Source organism: Palaemon carinicauda, chromosome 1, assembly GCF_036898095.1.
Source record: "Palaemon carinicauda isolate YSFRI2023 chromosome 1, ASM3689809v2, whole genome shotgun sequence".
NCBI classification, from domain to species: Eukaryota; Metazoa; Arthropoda; class Malacostraca; order Decapoda; family Palaemonidae; genus Palaemon; species Palaemon carinicauda.
Genome location: NC_090725.1, coordinates 263,585,263 through 263,607,421, shown reverse-complemented (window position 1 = coordinate 263,607,421; position 22,159 = coordinate 263,585,263). Strand labels below are relative to the sequence as shown.

At 47.4% G+C, this 22,159-nt stretch overlaps 1 protein-coding gene and 1 pseudogene across 1 annotated transcript in view; both read right to left on the bottom strand.

Moving 5' to 3' along the window:
* The window catches only part of LOC137655809 (glutamate receptor ionotropic, kainate 2-like), a 360,856-nt gene that overhangs the window by 302,500 nt on the left and 36,197 nt on the right, over positions 1-22,159 (bottom strand). The gene's annotated exons all lie outside the window — the stretch shown is intronic.
* Positions 12,070-12,188, bottom strand: LOC137659282 (5S ribosomal RNA; annotated as a pseudogene).

Below are 22,159 nucleotides of genomic sequence, written 5' to 3'. Positions count from 1 at the left end.
TCCTGAGTGCCAGATGGGATGGAGTCCGGGGTAGCGGATGTTGAAGGAAGTGATTCCTCAGTCGGTGTAGGAGTTGGTGCAGGGGTACAAGCGGGAGCGACCTCATGCTCCGAATCAGGGTATTCCACCTGATCTTCCTCATAGTCGAGCTCCTCGCCCATGAGGTTCCTCTCCGTAGTCTCCGACACTTCCGACAAACTTTCCATGTTGTCGGAATCTAGACGGCACTCATGCATGGAGTGGGCCATGACCACATCAGGTTCCACCACTATCTGGACGGTAGGAATCTGATCACTAGGGACCACTGAGTCTTTTGATGCCTTCGGGAATAGCAAGGCCCTCAAATCTTCGGTAGCGAGATACGGTCCGGTGGCGTTCTTCTGGAAGCCACGCACCCACTTGCGTAGCTTCTCTCGAGCGTTGTCCCTTACCTCCGCTGAAGGAGGATCGTCGAACGTTTCGACCAGACGACTCTTGCAGACTGTACAGTGCTGCGGGTCCCAATATTTCAGGTCGCCTTTCTTGGCGGCGCAGGGGGCGTGGGTCCGACACGCCTTGTGCCCGTAGAAGTCCGGGCGCTTCACTCCACAGAAGTTGTGGTCACACTTCATATACTCCTCCTGTAAAAGAAAGAGATCATGAGTATATGGAAGGCATAAGAATGACTTACATTACTCTAAAGTTAAATTTTAAGTAGTTAAACTTTCACTTAACATTAAATAATTCATGAATATTGTAATGTTTGAGAAGAGGAGCGGGAAAAGGAAAGTAGATAGACACATACTTGTGAATCCCGCTCAGTCGGTTACCGTAACCTTATCAATAGGCAATTTCATTTGTGACCGAAGGACACAAAACGGAAATCCTCATGGATCACCGTGGTGGGTAGAAGCTAAGGTCTAGCAGAGATTACCTGCGAGGTGTATCAGGAACTGAGACCACTCAGATCCCTAGGTTAAAGGGGTAGTAGGAGACCCCGTATAGATCTAGGTTCCGGCAACCGACCGTGCTAAGACACACAGAGTATGCTGGAAATTTGTAATGTGCAAGAAGACAGCACAGCCACTAGTAGAATGGTAAGACAATACCTATCTATCGGAGTGGCCAAGCCATCTGGCTGCAGTGTAGGGCTGTCGGCATGTAGTCGACAGGTAGTAGAAGGGGTGCAAGTCCCTTGGTGATTCCGGAGGGCGCCGGCAGACCGGCGGCACGCCGGAGGCCGCTCCAGAAGGGTATAAGGCATTAAGGCAGACACATTGAGGATCTAAGCATAATACCAACTTGGCGGAATTTGATAGAATACCCAGACCGCCGGCAATCAATGTCGGCACGCCGGAGGCCGGCCCGAAGGTCGGACAACCGAAACTAGGTAATAGAGGGGTGGGCCATCGGCTGTATGCCGACGGAAGGCGGCAGCCCTCCGGCACACGGAAGGCTGGCGACTTAGGGGAGGGAGGGTATCTCATGAGTGTGTCACCAAGGGTAGGGCGGTATCGCTGGCAGTCGAGGCGGCAAGGGACCGGCACCAGGGTAGATAGAGAGACAGATAAGGAGGGATTGGAGGGGTAAGATCACATACCCCTCTGGCATCCCTCCTGAGGGAGTGTACCCATGATAGGAGTGGGTCCTAGCATCCAATGGCAGGGGGCCGGCAGTCGGCCGGGTGCCAGGGTAACCCAAGGGAGGGTTAGGGTACACTCAAGAGGGGGGAACCCCTGTTGGACAAATCGCTGCCAGTGGCTAACCCCATAGGACGCTATGAAGGGTATATGTACCAAAGCGGCCTGCTCAACAGGAGATCAAGATAGCCCTATCACTCCACCCAAGGGAGGAGTTGTAGGACTAGGGACAGATGTGTATAGGCCAGCCTATGTATAGGCTAGTCTACACCAAGGGATAGGTGGGGAGGGAGAAGAAGAGGGGTCTTCCATAGGGGAGGCTCTGTACAAGAACGGCCACCAAGGAAGGGAGGACGCTCCCTAGCCAAGGGTAGGTAACCAGAATGAGAACGGTGCAAGAGTACCGTCTCAAACTATAACAGTACAGAACTAGGCGCCCCCCCCCCCCAAGGCCTAACCTAGATAAGGAGTGTTAAATCCCAAGCTAGGTAGGCTGAAAGACACATCGCAAGTTGCATGGAAGGGTAAGTAACCTAACCATAAGCAACTGAGGAAGGACAGAGTCGTTCCTCTTTCTCGGTCGCAACCCTAAGGGGGGATCATTCCCTTAAGGTAGACAGAGAAGCGATAATTACTCTGATTGTGGACACGATTCCCCTATATAAAAGGGGGAGCATGGCCACACAGAGGGAATGCCTGTAGGCAGGGGATGAAGGGAGCATATAGGGGTTCCTACATTTAGGTTAGGTTAGAAAGGTACGCAATCAAACCGGTCCCCTATATGGTCCCTGAAGGCGAAAAACACTTGCATCACAGTTAACAGTATGATAAATAATGCCACTATCTTCATAACTTAACCTAGGATCACTGGAATATATCATGCATGAACACAAGAGCTAGGCAATCTAGCCTAGGGGCTAAGCTAGCAATCTAGTATGGGGTCAGGCGATGACCGGATAATAGAGCGTTAACACACGATATATGAAGTTCCTAGCTATGAAGACTAAATAACTAACAATATCAATTATTTAAGAGGCCGGAAAGGGCTGTTCTGACTAGCTAAACAAGGCATGCAAGAGAACAGAGACGCCATAAAATGGCGTGTCCGGTAGCAGCACAGCTCCGCCACAAAACACGAAATATTACGAAAAGTATAAGTTACTTTACGGCCAGAGCTTATTTAAACAATACTGGGACCTGGTACTCAACTTTCCAGAAGAAAGCGAGGCAGAAGGTAGCGACATAATGGAGATGCAAGTCGATAAAAATCGCACAAGGGGGAAATCCGTCTATGCAAGGTAGCTACAAGCAGAAGGATGGGGACGGACGTGACGTCAAAAGTAGCCACGGACGAGTGTAACTGTGGAACGGCTCCCCAGTTATTCTCCACCTTTCCATATCGAAGTGTTAACTCTATATGGGGTGCAGATAGCTATGTGGCGTGTTAATACATGCGTCCCCTGTTGATATACGATGTCTTAAAGGGAAACCTTTAGGATACTCGCACCAGAAGTAAGAATTCTGTGATAACCTGTGGTTTAATTCTCTGGGAATATCCTTGTAGTTAATATACCCAAGGAAGCTACCAAAAGGAACCTTCCATCAGGACGTCATGGCTTGAGCCCAAAAATGTTTACATATATATTGAGTAAAAGAAAAGTAAGTGATAAAGTAAAGACAAAACAAACAATGGCTGCCAAGCGAGGACAAAGACAGAGACGTCTGTCCATGTCCGAGCCAAAAGTGAAGTGGGGCAGTTCACCGGTGTGTGAGGGGGGGAGGGGTAGCTAGCTACCACTCCCCTACTCCCCTGCTAACTAGCGCGGGGGTAATACACCCTCGTTAAATTCTAATGGCTCGCCATTTCAGCTACGCCGAAAGGTAAACCCAATGTAAATAGCGTGGTTTGTATTTCGGTTACGGAACAAATAAATTTTAAAAGACAAAAAAAAAAAAAAATAACTTAAAATATTTTCTAAAAATATTCATCTCATCAATCTAAACCAGTGTTTCCCAAACTGGGGAGCACGCCCCGCTAGGGGAGCGTGAGGACGATACAAGGGGGGCGTGAAGTCATCTGCTCGAAATTACTTGTTCAATAAAATCATTAAAAGAACAAATATGTCATTACATACATGCATCCATCTCACTAAATTTGACCAGAAATTGTGCCTTAGTCTCATAAGTATTTCCAGATATTATATGCCATGTTTTCAAATTATCTATTCTTAAAAATTGCAACTCAATTTTGCCAATTTGCTAATGATCAAACTTTTTTATGCTCACTTTGAACCAATTGTTTTGTTTTTAGTTACTGGAATGTACTATTATTTGTTTGAGGGGCTTTCATTATTAAAATGTTATACAAACAGAAATTTGCTTTCCTGTACAATGGTAAGAAATAAATGTAAGAATCATTTCATATAAAATAAAAGAGAGGAGTGGGGGCGTACGGGTCTACTGGAAGCAAAAAGGGGGCGTCAGGTAAGATAGTTTGGGAACCACTGATCTAAACAAATATAAAATATAAAAGTTAAATGGGCTTAACGTTAACAACTTCGTTTTCCAAGTCAGTACCGCCTACAAAGAATAGGCATAGGTCGCTTATAAACAAAAATATAAAATTTATCTCGGTGTTTAGTATAAATGGAAAGAGAATCGAAGAGGCCTAATAAAGGCGGGTGAGATATAAAAATATAGAGGTAAATCTATAAATATCAACAATAATTTATAAAGTGATAAAATAATTACTAAAAACTAAAAGCCTTTAACTCACTTCCGTACACTGAGGGAAGGGTCGGCCATCTTCTCTCTATGGAAAATCCAGAGAGATTAAAAAAAAAAAGGGTAAACAATTTTTCTCTCCTTTCAAAAGAGTTTCTTTTGAAGATCGTATTGTTTGAGAATAATCCAACACAGCAAAAGCCATAAAACCATGAAAAAAGTACTTCACCATTAGTTGAAAACTTTGAGGTTAAGCGCGAGCGGAATCAATGTTGTCGTTTCAATCGACAGAGAAGAACTGAATTCCTGGGGAAATATATGCGGTACCTGGCCGGCAGTCGGCGCTAGTGGTCACACCCAGCAACCACCACAGTGATCGCTCGCGAGTTTTTTGAATCTGTCGACCGTCAGAGACGTAAGCTACATATATATCCACCGGCTAAGTTAAATATTTAAAAAGACCGATACCAGACGGTAAACCAGTTAAACAGTACAGCTTATGATATAATAGCGAATATCCATAGAGATCGCTTTCCGGACAAAAGACGGTACGGTAATCACCGAACGCATCCAACCAAACCCAAGAGGGGATTGAGATGTATCTTCAATCTATTGTTGGGTGGGTAAAGAGCATAAGTCTACTACGGAGTAGTAACACCGAACCGTACGCATGACAAGCATACATGCGTAGTTCGACTTAAAAGACGTATCCGGAACTGTTGGAGAACGTTCGTAACGGAGGTTTCTCCTTCTTAGGACAAAAAACCTTCGTACTTCTCCATCTCCGATCGGTAAACTAGCATTTATATTAAATGTTCCCTACTAGGGAACAGATATACTTATGAGAAGTTTCCAGCCAAAGGCTTTGTAGGAGACTAAGACTTCCGATCAGGGGAAAGGAAAAAATGCCTATAAGGAGGCAGAACGTAAATGCTGTATGTCTGGTTACAGGAAGATAGCCAAGTAATGTACTGAATAACCTGGTTTCAGTAAGGGATATAAATATACAACTTAATAGAACGGAGTTCTAATTTGAAGATGTATATAGCCCTTATTGGCAGAAAGATCACTTGCACACATAAATGTACTTGTCCATTTGCACTAGCGCATGCGCATTCTTTGCCTCTAGGAAACGTTTGCAACGAATCTGGTTGTGGGAATAAAGTACAGTATGTGCGACGAATCGCAACATTATTGCCGAAAGAATTTTGATCGTCGACTAACTGTAATATTTCCTTGAATGAGAACGAACATGTTATCAAACAAAAAAGGGATTTTGACGAAGGAAATATCTATTTCTGGGGAGAGACCTGTGGCGGCCGGTGAAAAGACTCCTTCTTATATACCTTTTCTGATAAAACCTTCCAATTATACCAGAGAAAGATGAAAGCATGGAATGCTGAGGTTACAACCCTCGCGCGAGCACCTTTTGGGTGTCGTGTATAAAGCAAAGGCGCGTGAAATCCACTATTCACAGGTTGTCTTCCATTTAGTTAATTCCTTCGTCAAAGGGATGGGCCGATACAAAGGCCCTAACCAACTACCAGCGCCACGCCACCCACGCCACGACGCGAGAGCCATCTGAACAGCATCCTTCTTTTTGGACTTCGTTAGTGTGAAATTATTTTGTGGTGCTTCGACTTTTTTAACATTTGTGGATTTATTTCGTCATGTCCGAAGCTCCATCTTCACACATTCCAATGTTAAGTACCATAGTTTGTTTTGACAGCTTTTTATAGTACCGGGCTTTTGTTTTATATCCAGTTTAGTCTGTTTTATTATTCCCGTCTGGCCCTTCACGGCGGCCATTGTTTGTTCACTTGTCTTGGGAATTCATCTTTGTCTGCCCGTTTAGTACTCTGTCACTTAGGCTCTTGGTTAAGTCCCTGGCCTTATACCTTTAGAACCGTTATTATTTTTGCGTTATTATGCTCATGGTACTTTTTGCTAGCAAGTCCAGCCTACGAACAAGATAGCGGTCTAGCTTTGTTATTGTTTAGTACCCGCCCCTCCGGGGCGTTCGTCACTCGACTGTGCTATTTATTTTAAGTTTTAGCAGATGCTATTCTTCGTTCGTAGTCTTATCTTGATGTACATTTTTATTTTATACGTTTATAATAGTGTTGTGTGATTATTAGTCCTGATATTGTGTCCAAGAGAGCGAGAGCTTGGGGTTCCCGTTTTCTGTTCGCAGTCACGAGTTACCCCTTTCTCTCGTTTTCTTTCTTAGCTCCGGTGGGTGAGCAGATTTCCCGTTTTCCGTTTTGTGCGTTCAACGGGTTCTCCCTCCCTCACCTCTCCCCCTACGGGTGTATGATAACTTACGAGTTATTTATTTTTGGTTACTTTTCAATAGTTAGCGTTATTTTAGGTCCGTGTTTCGTCCTCTCCCCGTTACGGCTCAGGAGTAGGTATGAACGTTTTCCACTCCGCCTTGAGTTCTACTCCGCCATGAGGGATTCTCAATGACTTTCAGAGGCGATCATTTCCCCTTTGGTTTACCCCTCCTCAATATATGAGGGGCTAGCCAGAGTTCACTTGCACACATAAATGTACTTGTCCATTTGCGCTAGCGCATGCGCATTCTTTGCCTCTAGGAAACGTTTGCAACGAATCTGGTTGTGGGAATAAAGTACAGTATGTGCGACGAATCGCAACATTATTGCCGAAAGAATTTTGATCGTCGACTAACTGTAATATTTCCTTGAATGAGAACGAACATGTTATCAAACAAAAAATACAGTTATAGAGGCGATCATTTCCCCTTTGGTTTACCCCTCCTCAATATATGAGGGGCTAGCCAGAGTTCATTACACAGAAACGGATGTCCGTTTACCTGTGGGTAGGGTTTGAAACGTTCGTAACGTAATGAAAAGATGCCCACGCTGTTGCTAACGTTCTTTTAACATCAGCTAACAATGTTCCTTCGGGACTAATTGTTTGAAACAATAACCCTGTAAGGATAGAATAAAAGTCTCGGAAGACTATCGTGTAAAAAGGCAAGTCATTATACCCAGGGTACAATGACGGGGGAGGCTGCCTCCATCAAACGGTAGAACCAAGTTTAAGACCATAACCTCGCGGTTTTGTCTTGGTTAGAGTGCATGCTCCGGGAATGCTTACGGCCTTCATGAAGTTTTAACACCCATTGAAGTTTTGTAAAAACTTCTCAGGCGAGAGTCGCCCAAAAAAGGGTGAAGTCTCGTATGTGGGGGTTTGCTTCAAGAAAGCCAGACATAATTGCCATCGACCGCTTACCTAAAGGGGTTGCCATCGAACACTTTCTCGATAGTGAGAAAACTACCGTCTAAATCAGGCAAAGCCTGCCAGAGGAAATGAACTGCAATGTAAAGAATTTCCATTCCCCGCTCATTTCCATCTGCAAACCAAACCACTCGAAGTGGGAAGGTGGAGGAAAGATGATGGTGGTTCGTCCGAAAACGAAAGAATCAGTGGTGGCGAAACCAGACTAGCTGATATAGTAATCAGCTGGGAGTGTAGAGTGACGTATCAAGTCACACCTTTGGAAGACCCATCCCGTAGAGGGGGGTGGGGGGGGGGGGGTCGACCATAGAGTTTTCAGAAAAATCTGGATCGTGGAAAGAGAGATTCAGATGAGAACCTAGGGGTTCAGAATCTATTTGTGAATTCCTTTCTCACGACCTTAAGGAATGTTGTGCCAAGAACCTGCATGAACTCTGTCGCTGATTCCAGATGGAATTTCCAGGAATCGTGATACATGACCAGGACCCAAAGGGACTGTGTCATAGTTATCTGTAGTGTTTCGTAAACCCTTAGGTATCAGTCATCCCTCTGTCATCAGAGTAAAACTCTTGATGACGATGGGCGCGTGAACAATTCACGGGACGAGAGTTCGAAAACTCTGTCATAAGAGTAACCTCTTGTGCACTCGTGAACACTCTGTCATATAAGTATGGCTATGATCACGAGAACCGAAAGGTTCAGCGTGAACTGCGTTGTGAGACCCTCAAGGATCATAAGAGTTGTTCGCGCACTTCAACCGGTTGCGTGCACCTCACTGTTCGTGCGTGCACACCAATACAGTCGTGCGCTCCAATCTGATCGTGTGCGCACGCCAGTATGGTCGTGCGCTCGTGCGCTCCTATCCGATCGAGTGCGCTGCTCTTGCGCCGCACTGTTGCTAAGCGGATGGGAGCTCGTGCGCGTGCCCTTCCCGATTGCGCGCATCTTTTCCACGCTCGTGGAGCGCATGAGGTTATTTGCGCATAGGGTTGCTTGCGCGCATGGCGCGCCAAAGGATGAACAAGCGCGCCATGATCGCCATTTTGTTTGCGCGGCAAGGAGGTCGTGCTCGCTGATTTTGTCGTGCGCCAACTTCGTCGTGCGCGCGAGAGCTCTCAGGTTGTTGAGAGAACTCACTGCTACGCTCACCCGATGGTTCACGATAGCTTGTGTTGTGTGAGCGCGAACGATCAACACAACAAGAGTTTAAAAACTCTCTGTCATAATAAGAATGACTCTGGTCACGAGAACCCGAAAGTTCAGCGTGAACTGTGTTGCGCGAACTCGAAGGAGCAACGCAACGAGAAACCGGAGTTTCTCTGTCACAAAACACCGAAGTGTTAGGGCGACTAGAGTTACGAGACCCCAAGGGTTCAGCGTAACTAATGTTATGAGACCCCGAAGGATCAGCGTAACGAGAAACCGAAGTTTCCCTGTCACTAAACACGGAAGTGTCGGAGTGACTATAGTTATGAGAGACCAAGGGTTCTGTATAACTAATGTTACGAGACCCCGAAGGATCAGCGCAACGAGAAATTATATTTTCTTTAATAAAATGACAAATTCGAAGATAATTTGTATTTTTCCTGACCATACAAACCTTAGCTATTTACATTGGGTTTACCTTTTAGCGTAGCTGAAATGGCGAGCCATTAAAATTTAACGAGGGTGTAATACCCCCGCGCTAGTTAGCGGGGTGGTAGGGGAGTGGTAGCTAGCTACCCCTCCCCACCTCACACACCGGTGAATGCTCCACTTTCACTTAGAGGTAGGACTTGTCTTGGGGGACAGGGCTGGCGGGCAAATATATGTAAATAGCTAAGGTTTGTATGGTTAGGAAAAACACAAAATATCTTTGAATTTGTCATTTGTTCCGTAACCGAAATACAACCATGCTATTTACATTGGGTGACTTACCCCTTAGGAAGGGTGGAAAGTCCCCAGCCATACTGGCTTTGGCTTTACCCGGGGACTCAGAATCCGAGTGAGTCGCACTCGAGAAAAGGAGTCCCTGCACCTCACAAGTTCCTTGCTCCGCAAGGAACCGTGTGGCCTACATAAACTTGTGTGTGAAGGAAGAAGTGTGACCCGTCCTAGGCAGTTGACCCGGAGTTCCAGAAGGAACTCTGGGTTAGGACGTTCCCAATACCACCTCGTCAGGGTATGGGGGACGCGACAGTATTGACTCAACACTCGGAACACAAGGAAGCATGGTATACCTGCAGAGGTTCGAGGTCAGCTATGCAGAGACCAGGATGCTGCTTACCAGTAGAGGGGATAATGAAGAAAGAAGTAAGGGCCAGACATACTTCTTTCGTTCATGCAGACTAAAACCTGATAACAATGCCCTCAACCTTCTGCTACCTGTCCAAAAAAAGGAGCCTGAGGTTAGACCAGCTGTTGTGTAGCCACCACAGAGCGATAGAAACGTATCGAAACTCCTGTGGGTCACGCCCTGCAGGAAGCGGGCTGCGAAGGTCATTAGACGCTTCCAGACTCCAGCTTGTAGCACCTGCGTCACAGAGTAGTATTACTCGAAGGCGAGGGACGTTGCGATGTATCCGACATCGTGTTGTAGGGCGACGTGATGGGGGAGGGTCTGGATTCAGGTCGAGATGAATGTCCTTGAGTCCGAGCTGAAGAGGTATACTGGTGACTCTCCCCCGTGTCCTTCTTGTGCTCCCAACCCGGCTGCACGTGAGGACAAACTGCAGCTGTTCCCAAAGCTAACCTCTCGATTCCTTTACTGGCAAGAAGGAGAAGGTTTTGGGACATCAGATACAGAATGGTGACTCGAAATCTTGAAGGAATTGGACCGAAGGGCCAGGACCCCAAGATTCTGAGTCTAGCCAACAACTCGGGAGCGAACCTGAATGTTGCCTCCCCCCATTCCTTAGAAAGGGCGGAGTCGTACGAGACCAAGAAGATTGCTTACACACTGGCCGCGGCCAGAGTGAGCAGGAGACCCAAGACAGAATACGATCAGAGGCCTGACGTAAAGGGTCTTGAGAAGATCTCTTAAAGGACTAAAAAGTCCGAGCCATGCTCCATGTTGGAGGTCTCACTCCGACTAGGGCAGGGACGTTCGCAGCTTCGCATGAGCGAGGAAAGGTCCAGCAGGAAGGAAAAAGTTATTCCTTTAAGCCTGAAGGTCAGGGAAAGGCTGAGCGACAGGCTTCATTGCCGAGAGCGGAAAGGAGTTTGCCCCCGCCCAAAGGCAATAAGTTCGTTATTGCTGGAGAAGAGGCCTCAAAGGAAGAGGTATATCTCCCACGACACCAACCACCGAAGACTCTCCACTTCGTCTAGAAGACCCCTGCGGATGACTATCGCAGATGACGCAACCTCCGTCCCGCGACTGTAGCGGGTTGTCTCTTCTTGAGGATGAGGCGTAGTGTCTCCAGGCATGAAGCCGAAGCGACGCCCCGGCTCGTGAAAAGATGTTGCAGTGTGGTTGTTTGAGTAGCCTGTGCCGTGGGAGAAGCTCTCCCGGGAGTTTCGTCAGGGGAAGCAGAGGGTCTGGAAAAAGTTCTGCGTATAGTCCCAGTGGAGCTCTCAGGGCCATTGAAAGGTTGACAGACAACCTGGTCTTGTTGAGACCCATTCTCAACCGACAACAAAGGAGGGAAGACGCAGGCGTCGATGTTGTCCCATCATCACCGGAATGCATCTTGCCAGAGTATCGGGGTCTGAGACTGGGGGGAAGAACAGCGGAAGCTTGAGGTTCCAAGCTGTCGTGATCAGGTCCCCCAGGCCAGGACTTGCTGGTTACTCAAGGCCAAAGACCCCCGGGTACACTCTCTCTACGAGGCTCTGCTCGGATAGTCGGAGAGAACCTTCCTCTGCCCAGAATGAGAGAGCCGATGGTGGTATTGAGAGGATCTCAAATCATCTCAGTATCTCTACTGCAAGATGCGAAGGTATGAAAATGCGTCCCATGCTGGTTAGAACACGCCAGTACCATGAAGTCGACGCGCACGGAGCGACTCGGCAGGAGATGTAGGATCTGTAGAGGGGCCAGACTACGGCCCCTAAGCCTGCCTGAATGATGGAGAGGTATCCTTCAGGTCCTGACCATAGGCCTGGGCCAGAACATGCCCCCCCCCCCACCCCTTTTCTTTGACGAGTCCGAGAACAGCATAAAAAATGTGGGGAGAGGACGAGAATATCCACTCCCATCAAGAGGTTCCATAGGTCAACACCCATTGCAGGTCTAATCGTTCCGCTGGTCCCATAGGGGCCAGAAAGTCCGGTTAATCGTTGCTTTGAAGCCACCGGAACTTGGGCCGCCCCACAGGGAACTTATCCTGAGGCGACCGTTCGGAACTTTAGACGGGTCAATGAGGATAAGAGACCTAGGAAACATTCCAAGGTAGGGCTGAAAGCTCTGCTTGACTGAGAACAGGTACTGCGACTCTCCTCAGCCTTGCCACAGTCAACTGAAGGGAAGGCTCGGAGGAGGCGGCAACAGAATCTGGCGTCCCCAGGCGGTCACCCATCCAAGTACCGACCAGACCCGACGTTGCTTAACCTTGCTGGACGGACGAGAAGCGGGGTTTCCAACGTGGTAAGGCCGTTGACTCAATATCATGGCTAGATACTCCAGATGTTGAGGCAGAAGAAGAGAAGGCTCCTAGCAAAATACCATGAACCCCCACTCATGGTAAGGATCCGGAAGCTTGTCCCGGCGCTGAAGAAGGTCGAACCCGAGCCTACCAGAGTTGACCAGACCTCCAAAAGGCGAAGGAGGCGGAAGCCTGCACCTGAGCGGCCATGAGGAAAGCAGGGAGAGTTCTCTGGGGAAAAACCTGCGATGCCACGGCGGGATCGCCACACTGCATCTTAAGCAGGAATACCTGTAGTCTAGGCTGAATTCCACGAGCTTCCTGGAAGATGGATGGAATGGAAACTCAAAGTACCCGTCCTTCCGATCCAGGGCCTAAGGAGTCCTGTCGCCTCGTTACCAGTCTGATCGATTCTGCTGTTCCACGCTGAACGAAGTTTGTTTGACAAACTTGATCAGAGCTGAGAGGTCGACTACGGAATTCCCGTCTCAGATACTTCCTTACGAGAAAGGATCGACTGAAGAAGCCGGGGGGTGAAGCCGTCGACGATCCTATGGAGGACCTTCTCCTAAGGCATGGATCATTCTGCCCAAACGGGCAAACTCTTGCCGACTCTATGGCATAGAGGTTCAGTGACACTGAATTCGCTGACAGAGACGGCAGGCGCGATATCCTTGGCTGATCACGGAGATCGTGCAGGAATGGGCATCGGGAAGCTGTCATCCGGATGAGTAACCTTAGGCATCCTCCCAGCGTGAAACCTGCAAGGGGGGGGTGCCAATCCTAGAGTTCGTGAACTCTGCCGCTCCCTCTAGGACTATGCCCCCCGGGAGAGCCTCCCGTGACACCTGTACCAGACAGGAAGGAACTGCTATTGGACACCTTGTCTCAGTTGTCGAAGCCGGTCCGATAACTTAGGCCGACATGGCTGAAAGAAAGAGGCGCTGGAGCCCTGCAGGGTCTGGAAGAAAAGCTCCTTGGAGGAGTGAAAACGGAAGTCGACTTCCTCCGCACAACCGCTGTCTATGTCTCTGTCCTTGGGCACAAACAAACTCTTCCCAAGGATGGAAGGGTGTCTGAGGTTGTCGACATCCACGGATGAGACACCCGAAAGGAAGCCCTCGGTCATTGCGTCCAGATGGTACAACATCGAGCTTGCCCGCAAGTTCGAAACTTGACGACGAAACGCCAAGGTGCTTGAGCCCGAGAGAGGAAAATACCCATGACCTTCCTGTAGCTTCCTTAAACAAAACCTCGGGTCACAAACGAGGAGGGAAAGGACCTGGTAAGCCCCTTTCACGAGATGGAGAAGAGGAAGGGGTAAACCAGTCACCCCTTGGCCGATGGAGAAATCTCGAACGGAAAGCCCCCTGGCAAAACCCTTCCAGGGAATGACGGGGAAGGGCCAACTCAGGTTCTGGAAAGAAGAATGTTGCTCAGACCTCCCTGAAGATTCTTCCTGCTCTTGAATGTGCCATGCTCTGCGTTTACGGGGTGAGGCCGTGTTCTGGAAATACGCTCCAGAAGACTCGCCAGGCTGGCCATGCTGCGAAACCCCAACGGGAATCGCGGTCGCAATCGCCCTGGCGCTCGCGCGATGGTAAATCAATGGTTTGCGTGTGGGCGAACGTGGAAGCGCCCATGCGCGGGCACGCAGGAACGCAAACGAAGGTGCGCGAAGGAGCGCAGAAGGAGGGCGAGCGTGGTAGGAAGGGCGAGAGCTGGTGGTCGGCGAGCAATAACCCATAGGCGAGCAATGGATACTGCAAGAATTAAGCCAACGTTTGTGCGACGATACACCGTCGGTTCGCGCGACGGAACACCGTCGGTTCGCGCGACGGAACACCGTCGGTCCGCGCGACGGAACACCGTCGGTCCGCGCGACGGAACACCGTCGGTCCGCGCGACGGAACACCGTCGGACCGCGCGACGGAACACCGTCCGTCCGCGCGACGGAACACCGTCCGTCCGCGCGACGGAACACCGTCCGTCCGCGCGACGGAACACCGTCCGTCCGCGCGACGGAACACCGTCCGTCCGCGCGACGGAACACCGTCCGTCCGCGCGACGGAACACCGTCCGTCCGCGCGACGGAACACCGTCCGTCCGCGCGACGGAACACCGTCCGTCCGCGCGACGGAACACCGTCCGTCCGCGCGACGGAACACCGTCCGTCCGCGCGACGGAACACCGTCCGTCCGCGCGACGGAACACCGTCCGTCCGCGCGACGGAACACCGTCCGTCCGCGCGATGGAATACCATTGGTTCGCGCGCGGGCGAACATTGGAGAGCATGTGCGCGGTCGCGCATGAGCGTAGGCGTGCAGGCACGTGGGAGTGCGGTCGCAGGGGCACGTGGGTGTGTGGACGCGCAGGCACGTGGGCGGTCGGAAGACCGATGATGCGTAGGCGGGCGATGGCGCGTTGACGAGTGATGGCACGTTCTGGCGAGCGATAGCCCGTAGGAGAGTGAAGGCGCGTTGGCAAGCGATGGCGCGTCGGCAAGCGACAGCGCATTAACAAAACGCTAGCGCGCAGGTGTAGAATCGCGCGGGCGCGTAGGCGATTGCCAACGCGAGAGAGACTAGTGATGGTTAGCGCGCATCGCGCTAACAGAAGGCGCGCAGGTGCATCAAGGTGAGCGCTGAAGCAAGCTGTTAATCAGGCGATCCTAGACGGTCAGAAAACCGTTGGCGCTCATTGGTGCGTGGCAGAAAAGGGCGCGCAGATGTGCGCTGGCGATTGAAGAAAGCTGGCGCACAGAAGGACAGAAGTAAAGGTGATCGCTAGCGAGCAGGAGGAAGTTCTACGGCAAGACTCAGCTACCGGAGATCGTGGTCCACAGCAGGCGAGCGCTAGATCGCTACTGATGGTGTCCAGGGGAACTGACATGCGTGGCAGATCGATGGCGATCGTTGACGTGAAGGAGATCGCTGACGAGCAGGTGAACGTTGACGCGTCTATGGTCGCTGGCGAGCTGGTGATCGCTGGCGAGCAGAAGGCAACGCGTGGAAGCCTGTGCGTAGAAGAAGAGTCCTTGTCCAAGACCTGAACCGAAGTTCTATATCGCGCGAACGTGGGCGCACAGGGCGCGTAACAGGAACCAACAGGAACAGCAGAGATGATCATCATGAGAGCACTGACGAACAGGAAAGCGCTGGCGAACAGGAGAGCGCTAGCGATCAGGAAAGCGCTGATGAGCAGGAGAGCGCCTGTGCGCTAACACTGAGCAGGAGAGAACACAGCAGAAGGGCGCGCAGGGGAACCCTGACACGCAAGGGAAGAACCCCCGTGAGAGGCAACCCTTTGCCCCGAAGGGATCGTTGTCCGTCGGGAAACTGATGTCCCTCGGAAGACCGTTGTCTGTCCGCCGGGAGACTGATGTCCGTCGGAAGACCGTTGTCCGTCGGGAAGACCGTTGCCCGTCGGAAGACGAGGTCAGACTGCTGTCCATCTGCACCAGGGGCGGAAGATCAAGAAGAAGGAGTTGTAGGCTGCATACGGAGATTCAAAAAGGCGCCTCTTAGCACCCTTATAGGGAGATGGGAGGCCCTTACGTCGAGGCGGATGGTGAGCCTTACGGCGAAGGAGGCCAACAGCAACAACAGCAGAAGAATCCTCCGAAGAGGAGTCTCTATGAGTGTACTCTCTCGCGAACGAAAGAGAAACACTTCGTAGAAGAGACTGGTCAGCCAGTGACCTAAAAGGAGCAATCCTCCAAAGAGGGGCTCCTGCAGTTGCCCAGCCCCTTGAGCGAAACTGCAGGTGCGACCGCTCAGCACCAAGAGCATAGTCGCACGAAAAAAAGGCAAGAGAAGAACCCCCCAAAACGGGAAAAACTCAAGCCTGGACAGGAAAAACTTCCCTCGGAAGGAAAGTTACCCACCCAAGGAGGCGAGCCTCCTGAGAGTTCTAAAATGAACTGGAGTGCTGTCAATCGTCATGGGAGTACTTCCAGAAGAAGGAGACACGCCCCTGACGAAGATCCATAGGGGAGGCAGCAACAGCTGAATCCCCAAGCCTCAACAAGACAGCTCACACCGTTGCCATATTACAGAAACGAACTAGATCGGTAACTGTAAAAAAAAAAAAAAAATCATTAGTACACATTCATTCCCCCGGGAAGGCTCCGAAGAGGAATCCCGAGGGAAAGGACACAAGAATTACACAACAGGCACGTGCCCTCACAACCACTTACACTCACGGAAGGAGAGCTGTAACCAACACAGAATTATAACAATTATAATTATGTAACTATGTAATTATGTAATTTAAAAATGAATGAACACTAAAGAAAGAACGAAAACCCCGAAAGGAATCGTTCTACAAAGCTGAAAAATCAACAAATACAATTAGATTCATAAACTAATTGAGACAAAACGTACGGCGTAGCAAACGTACGGCGTAGCAACACCCCCACGGGAAGGAAGCTACAAAAGGCGTAGTAACGTAGTAAAAGGGTGAACGACCTCAAGAGAGAGAGAGAGAAAGACCGAAGTCAAACTCGATCGCGACCCATGAAATTACACCATGGTGGCCTAAACTGTCGAGGGCTCCACGGAGATATCGTACACTACACACACAAGCACAAACTCTGAAAAGGAAACTTACTGATTTCTATACTCAAATATATACATAAACATGAGAAAATGTTTACATATATGTTGAGTAAAAGAAAAGTAAGTGATTAAGTAAAGACAAAACAAACAATGGCTGCCAAGCGAGGACAAAGACAGAGACGTCCGTCCATGTCCGAGCCAAAAGTGAAAGTGGAGCATTCACCGGTGTGTGAGGGGGGGAGGGGTAGCTAGCTACCACCTCCCCCCCCCCCGCTAGCTAGCACGGGGGTATTACACCCTCGTTAAATTCTAATGGCTCGCCATTTCAGCTACGCTAAAAGGTAAACCCAATGTAAATAGCGTGGTTTGTATTTCGGTTACGGAATAAATAAATTTTTGAACATACTTACCCGGTAATTATATATATAGCTTACGTCCCCGACGTCAACGGCAGAAAATTCGAAACTCGCGCCAACCGCCAGTTGGATAGCCAGGTGTACCACCCTTGCACCCTAGCGAGGTACCTGGGAACAATTCCAGTGGCCCTCATATATTCCATGCCTCTAGTCTCTTAGAGGGGAGGAGGGTGGGACTAAAATTATATATAACTACCAGGTAAGTATGTTCAAAAATTTATTTTATTAATGAAAATATCATTTTCAAACACAAGACTTACCCGGTAGTTATATATATACAGTGGTACCTCTACATACGAATTTAATCCGTTCCACAACCGACTTCGGATGTAGAAACGAATTTTCTCATAAGAATACATTGAAATAGGATTAATCCGTGATTGAGCCCAAAAACCTATGATAACTCCTTAATAAATTACTACACATAATTACACATGACAATATGCACTCTAAATTAGATAATAGACATGTAAAAACGAATAATTATCAAGAAATAATAAATAAGAAATGGGTTTTTAGCGTCACTTTACCTTAGAAAGTCCAGCGCGGGTATTGGTCTTGCTACGCAGAGAGGAGATGGACGGGTGGCGAGGAGGTAGAGAGGGTGACTACGATAAACGTACACTACCGTAACTTATTCTAACTTACACTAAGTGAACTTTAACCTAACTTAGCTTATTTTTTTTTTTTTTTATATTTTATATTTTTTTTTTACATTTTCTTTTTTTTTATGATTAATTTTAATCACTTTCACTCTCTCCACTTAAAATTGATTGAATTTTTTTCTCGTCACTCTTAGCCGTTTTCTTTGAACCACTTCCTTCCTCTTCATCACGAGTTCGCTTTGTAGTTTTTTTAAAGAAGCTATCGATAGAAAGTTGCTTGGTACGGCTTTTCAGAATGTTTCGAAAATGAGTTAGGCAAACATCATCGAACTGCGCAACTACACGACAAAGCTGCAATTTCTTTGGATGGTATTTGTCGATGAAGTTGACCACGTCTTGATATTTTCCTAACATCTCTTTTATTTGCGCCGAACCTAACGCATGTTCTACCTCCTCGATCCCTTACTCGTCATCAATCATGTGCTCAGACATAGCATGGAGTTCCTTGAGCTCCTCTGTGGTAAGTTTGTCGTGATGTTCGGCGACGAGTTCCGTGATGTCATCTGCGTCGACCTCCAGACCCATGGACTTGCCAAGGGAGACGATTTCCTCTACGTCTTCCGGTGCACCCACCACGGGATCAGGTTCGGGGTCAAAACCCTCGAAATCTTGGGGAGAAACTGCATCAGGTCACAGCGTCTTCCAGGCAGTATTCAGTGTCCGTCGAGTTACTCCCACCCAAACCTGATCTATGATCTTCAAGCAGTGCGCGATGTTAAAGTGGCTTTTCCAAAATTCACGCAAAGTTAAGTTTGTGCTTTGCGTGACATTAAAGCACTGCTTGAATAGGTGCTTGGTGTAGAGCTTCTTGAAATTCGAGATGACTTGCTGGTCCATGGGCTGGAGGATAGAGGTGGTATTCGGTGGAAGATACAGCACCTTTATGAACTTGAATTCATCGAAGATATCATCTTCAAGTCCGGGGGGGGGGGGGGGGTGAGCGGGTGCATTGTCAAGGCATAGCAGGCACTTTAAAGGCAATTTCTGCTCATGAAGATACTTCTTCACAGAAGGACCGAAAACTTGGTTAACCCATTGGACAAAGAACTGCCTAGTGACCCAGGCCTTCGAGTTGGATCGCCAGAAAACATGAAGCTGGTCCTTATCCACATTCTGTGCCTTAAAGGCCCTAGGGTTCTCAGAATGGTAAACTAGGAAGGGCTTGACTTTAAAGTCCCCGCTAGCAATGGCACATAGGGCAAGAGTCAACCGATCCTTCACTGGCTTATGCCCAGGCAATTTCTTCTCTTCGGCGGTGATGTAGGTTCAACTGGGCATCTTCTTCCAAAACAGCCCGGTTTCATCACAATTAAACACCTGCTGCTCTACGTAGCCTTCTTCCTGCACGATCCTGTCAAAGCTCTTCACAAAGTCAGCTGCAGCCTTTGTGTCCGCACTAGCAGCCTCTCCGTGGCGAACAACTGAATGAATCCCGGACCGTTTCTTAAATTTCTCAAACCAGCCACGAGATGCCTTGAAATCGTCTCAGGAAAGTTCGGTTGAACTCTCCCCAGCATCACCCCCAGAGCTCTCCTCCTTCAAGTCCGTGAAGATGGCGTGCGCCTTCTCGCAGATGATAGTTTCGGTGATGGTGTCGCCAACAATCTCTCTGTCCTTGATCCAGATTAGCAGAAGTCATTCCATCTCTTCTATGATAGGGCTACGACGTTTTGAAATGATGGTGATCCCCTTAGAAGGTTTCACTGCTTTAATGGCTTCTTTCTGTTTCAAGACTGTCGAGATCATCGACATATTTCGGCCATATTCTTTTGCAAGTTCACTCACGCGGATGCCACGCTCATGCTTTTCAATAATTTCTTGCTTTACTTCTAAAGAAAGCATTTCCTTCTTCCTTTTCTCACTACTACCACTACCACTTGCGAAACTAAGCCTTTTAGGACCCATGCTTTACGTAAAATACCGTAAAAGGATGAACGTAAAAAATCACGATTAAAAGAGTTAATAGCAGAACGCACAGGGCACAACCACACGAAGCCGACGAGAGCAGAGGAATGACCCAAGCCACGCTAATTGAGGGTCCCTCCGAGGTCGAAGAGCTGCCTTCCATCGGCGGAAATAAAAAATACATCCGGCGCTATGAGTACCATCTACAGTGAACCCTCGCTACTTCGCGGTTCGACCATCGCGGATTCACCACTTCGCGGATTTTTTCCATAACCCATATATATACAGTAATATATATATATATATATATATATATATATATATGTATGCATGTATTTATGTATATATGTAGGTATGTATATGTGTATACATATAAATATATATATATATATATATATATATATATATATATATATATATATATATATATATATATATATATATATATACATATATATATATACATATATATATATATACATACATATATATATATATACACACACACACACACACATATATATATATATACATACATATATATATACATATATATATATATATATATATATATATATATATATATATATATATATATCTAAAGTAGGAAGATGTGATGTAGTTCTAAGGGAAAAGTATGGGAAATATGTCTGGGTAATAAGCAAAGCTGTACTTCCAGTTTGTTTCTTCATTATGATCAGAGATAAATGTAAACAAAACATTGGTTGCCATTTTTTATCGTGCTTTTTAGCGTTTTTAGGAAATGCATGATATAAAATCACCTTTAATATTTGTGCCTGTTTTAGTTTAGGGTACTGTAGTACATGCATTAAGTGTTCTGTACATTAAAGGGTAGTTTGTTAACAGAACTACGTACAAGGGAAGGTTTTAAAAGTCTGAATATACATGTTGAATAAATAGGTAAATATGGTGTCACTACTTCGCGGATTTTCACCTATCGCGGCCGCGACTGGAACCTATCTACCGCGATAAACGAGGGTTCACTGTACTCGTACGGGTATTGTTTACTTCGGGTGTCGAAAAAAAATTCGGGTGTAGAGTAGGAACGTGTTCGAATTGTACTTCGCGTGTCGAAAAATGTTATTTTTATAATAAAATAAATTTTTGAATATACTTACCCGGTGATTATATAAGCTGCAACTCTGTTGCTCGACAGAAAACTCTACGTTAAAAATCCGCCAGCGATCGCTATGCAGGTAGGGGGTGTACTTCAACAGCGCCATCTGTCGTGCAGGTACTCAGTACTCAATGTAAACACAGAACTCAATTTTCTCCTCGGTCCACTGGGTCTCTATTGGGGAGGAAGGGAGGGTCCTTTAATATATAATCACCGGGTAAGTATATTCAAAAATTTATTTTATTATAAAAATAACATTTTTCAATATTAAACTTAGCCGGTGATTATATAAGCTGAATCACACCCAGGGGGGTGGGTAGAGACCAGCAATAATTGTTTACATTATTATGAGCTAAGGATTTTTTATTTCATTTTAGCAGTTATTCAAAATAACAAACATAAAATAAATAAGTACCTGGTAAGGAAGTCGACTTGAACAATTACTCTGCCTTTTTAAGTACGTCTTCCTTACGGAGCCTCGCGATCCTCTTAGGATGCTGAGCGACCCCTAGGAGCTGAAGTATCAAGGGTTGCAATCCATACAACAGGACCTCATCAAAACCTCTAATCTAGGCGCTTCTCAAGAAATGACTTTGACCACCCGCCAAATCAAGTAGGATGCGAAAGGCTTCTTAGCCTTCCGGACAACCCAAAAACAATAATAAAACATTTCAAGAGAAAGATTAAAAAGGTTATGGAATTAGGGAATTGTAGTGGTTGAGCCCTCACCCACTACTGCACTCGTTGCTACGAATGGTCCCAGAGTGTAGCAGTTCTCGTAAAGAGACTGGACATTCTTAAGATAAAAAGACGCGAACACTGACTTGCTTTTCCAATAGGTTGCGTCGATTATACTTGCAGAGATCTATTTTGTTTAAAGGCCACGGAAGTTGCGACAGCTCTAACTTCGTGTGTCCTTACCTTCAGCAAAGCTTGGTCTTCCTCATTCAGATGGGAATGAGCTTCTCGTATTAACAGTCTGATAAAATAGGATAAAGAATTCTCTGACATAGGCAAAGATGGATTCTTAACTGAACACCATAAAGCTTCAGACGGGCCTCGTAAAGGTTTAGTTCGTTTTAAATAGAACTTAAGAGCTCTTACAGGGCATAAGACTCTTTCTAGTTCATTTCCAACCATACGATAAGTTTGGAATATCGAACGATATTGGCCAAGGCCGAGAAGGCAGCTCGTTTTTGGCTAGAAAACCAAGTTGTAGAACATGTAGCCGTTTCGGATGAGAATCCGATGTTCTTGCTGAAGGCATGAATCTCACTGACTCTTTTAGCTGTGGCTAAGCATAC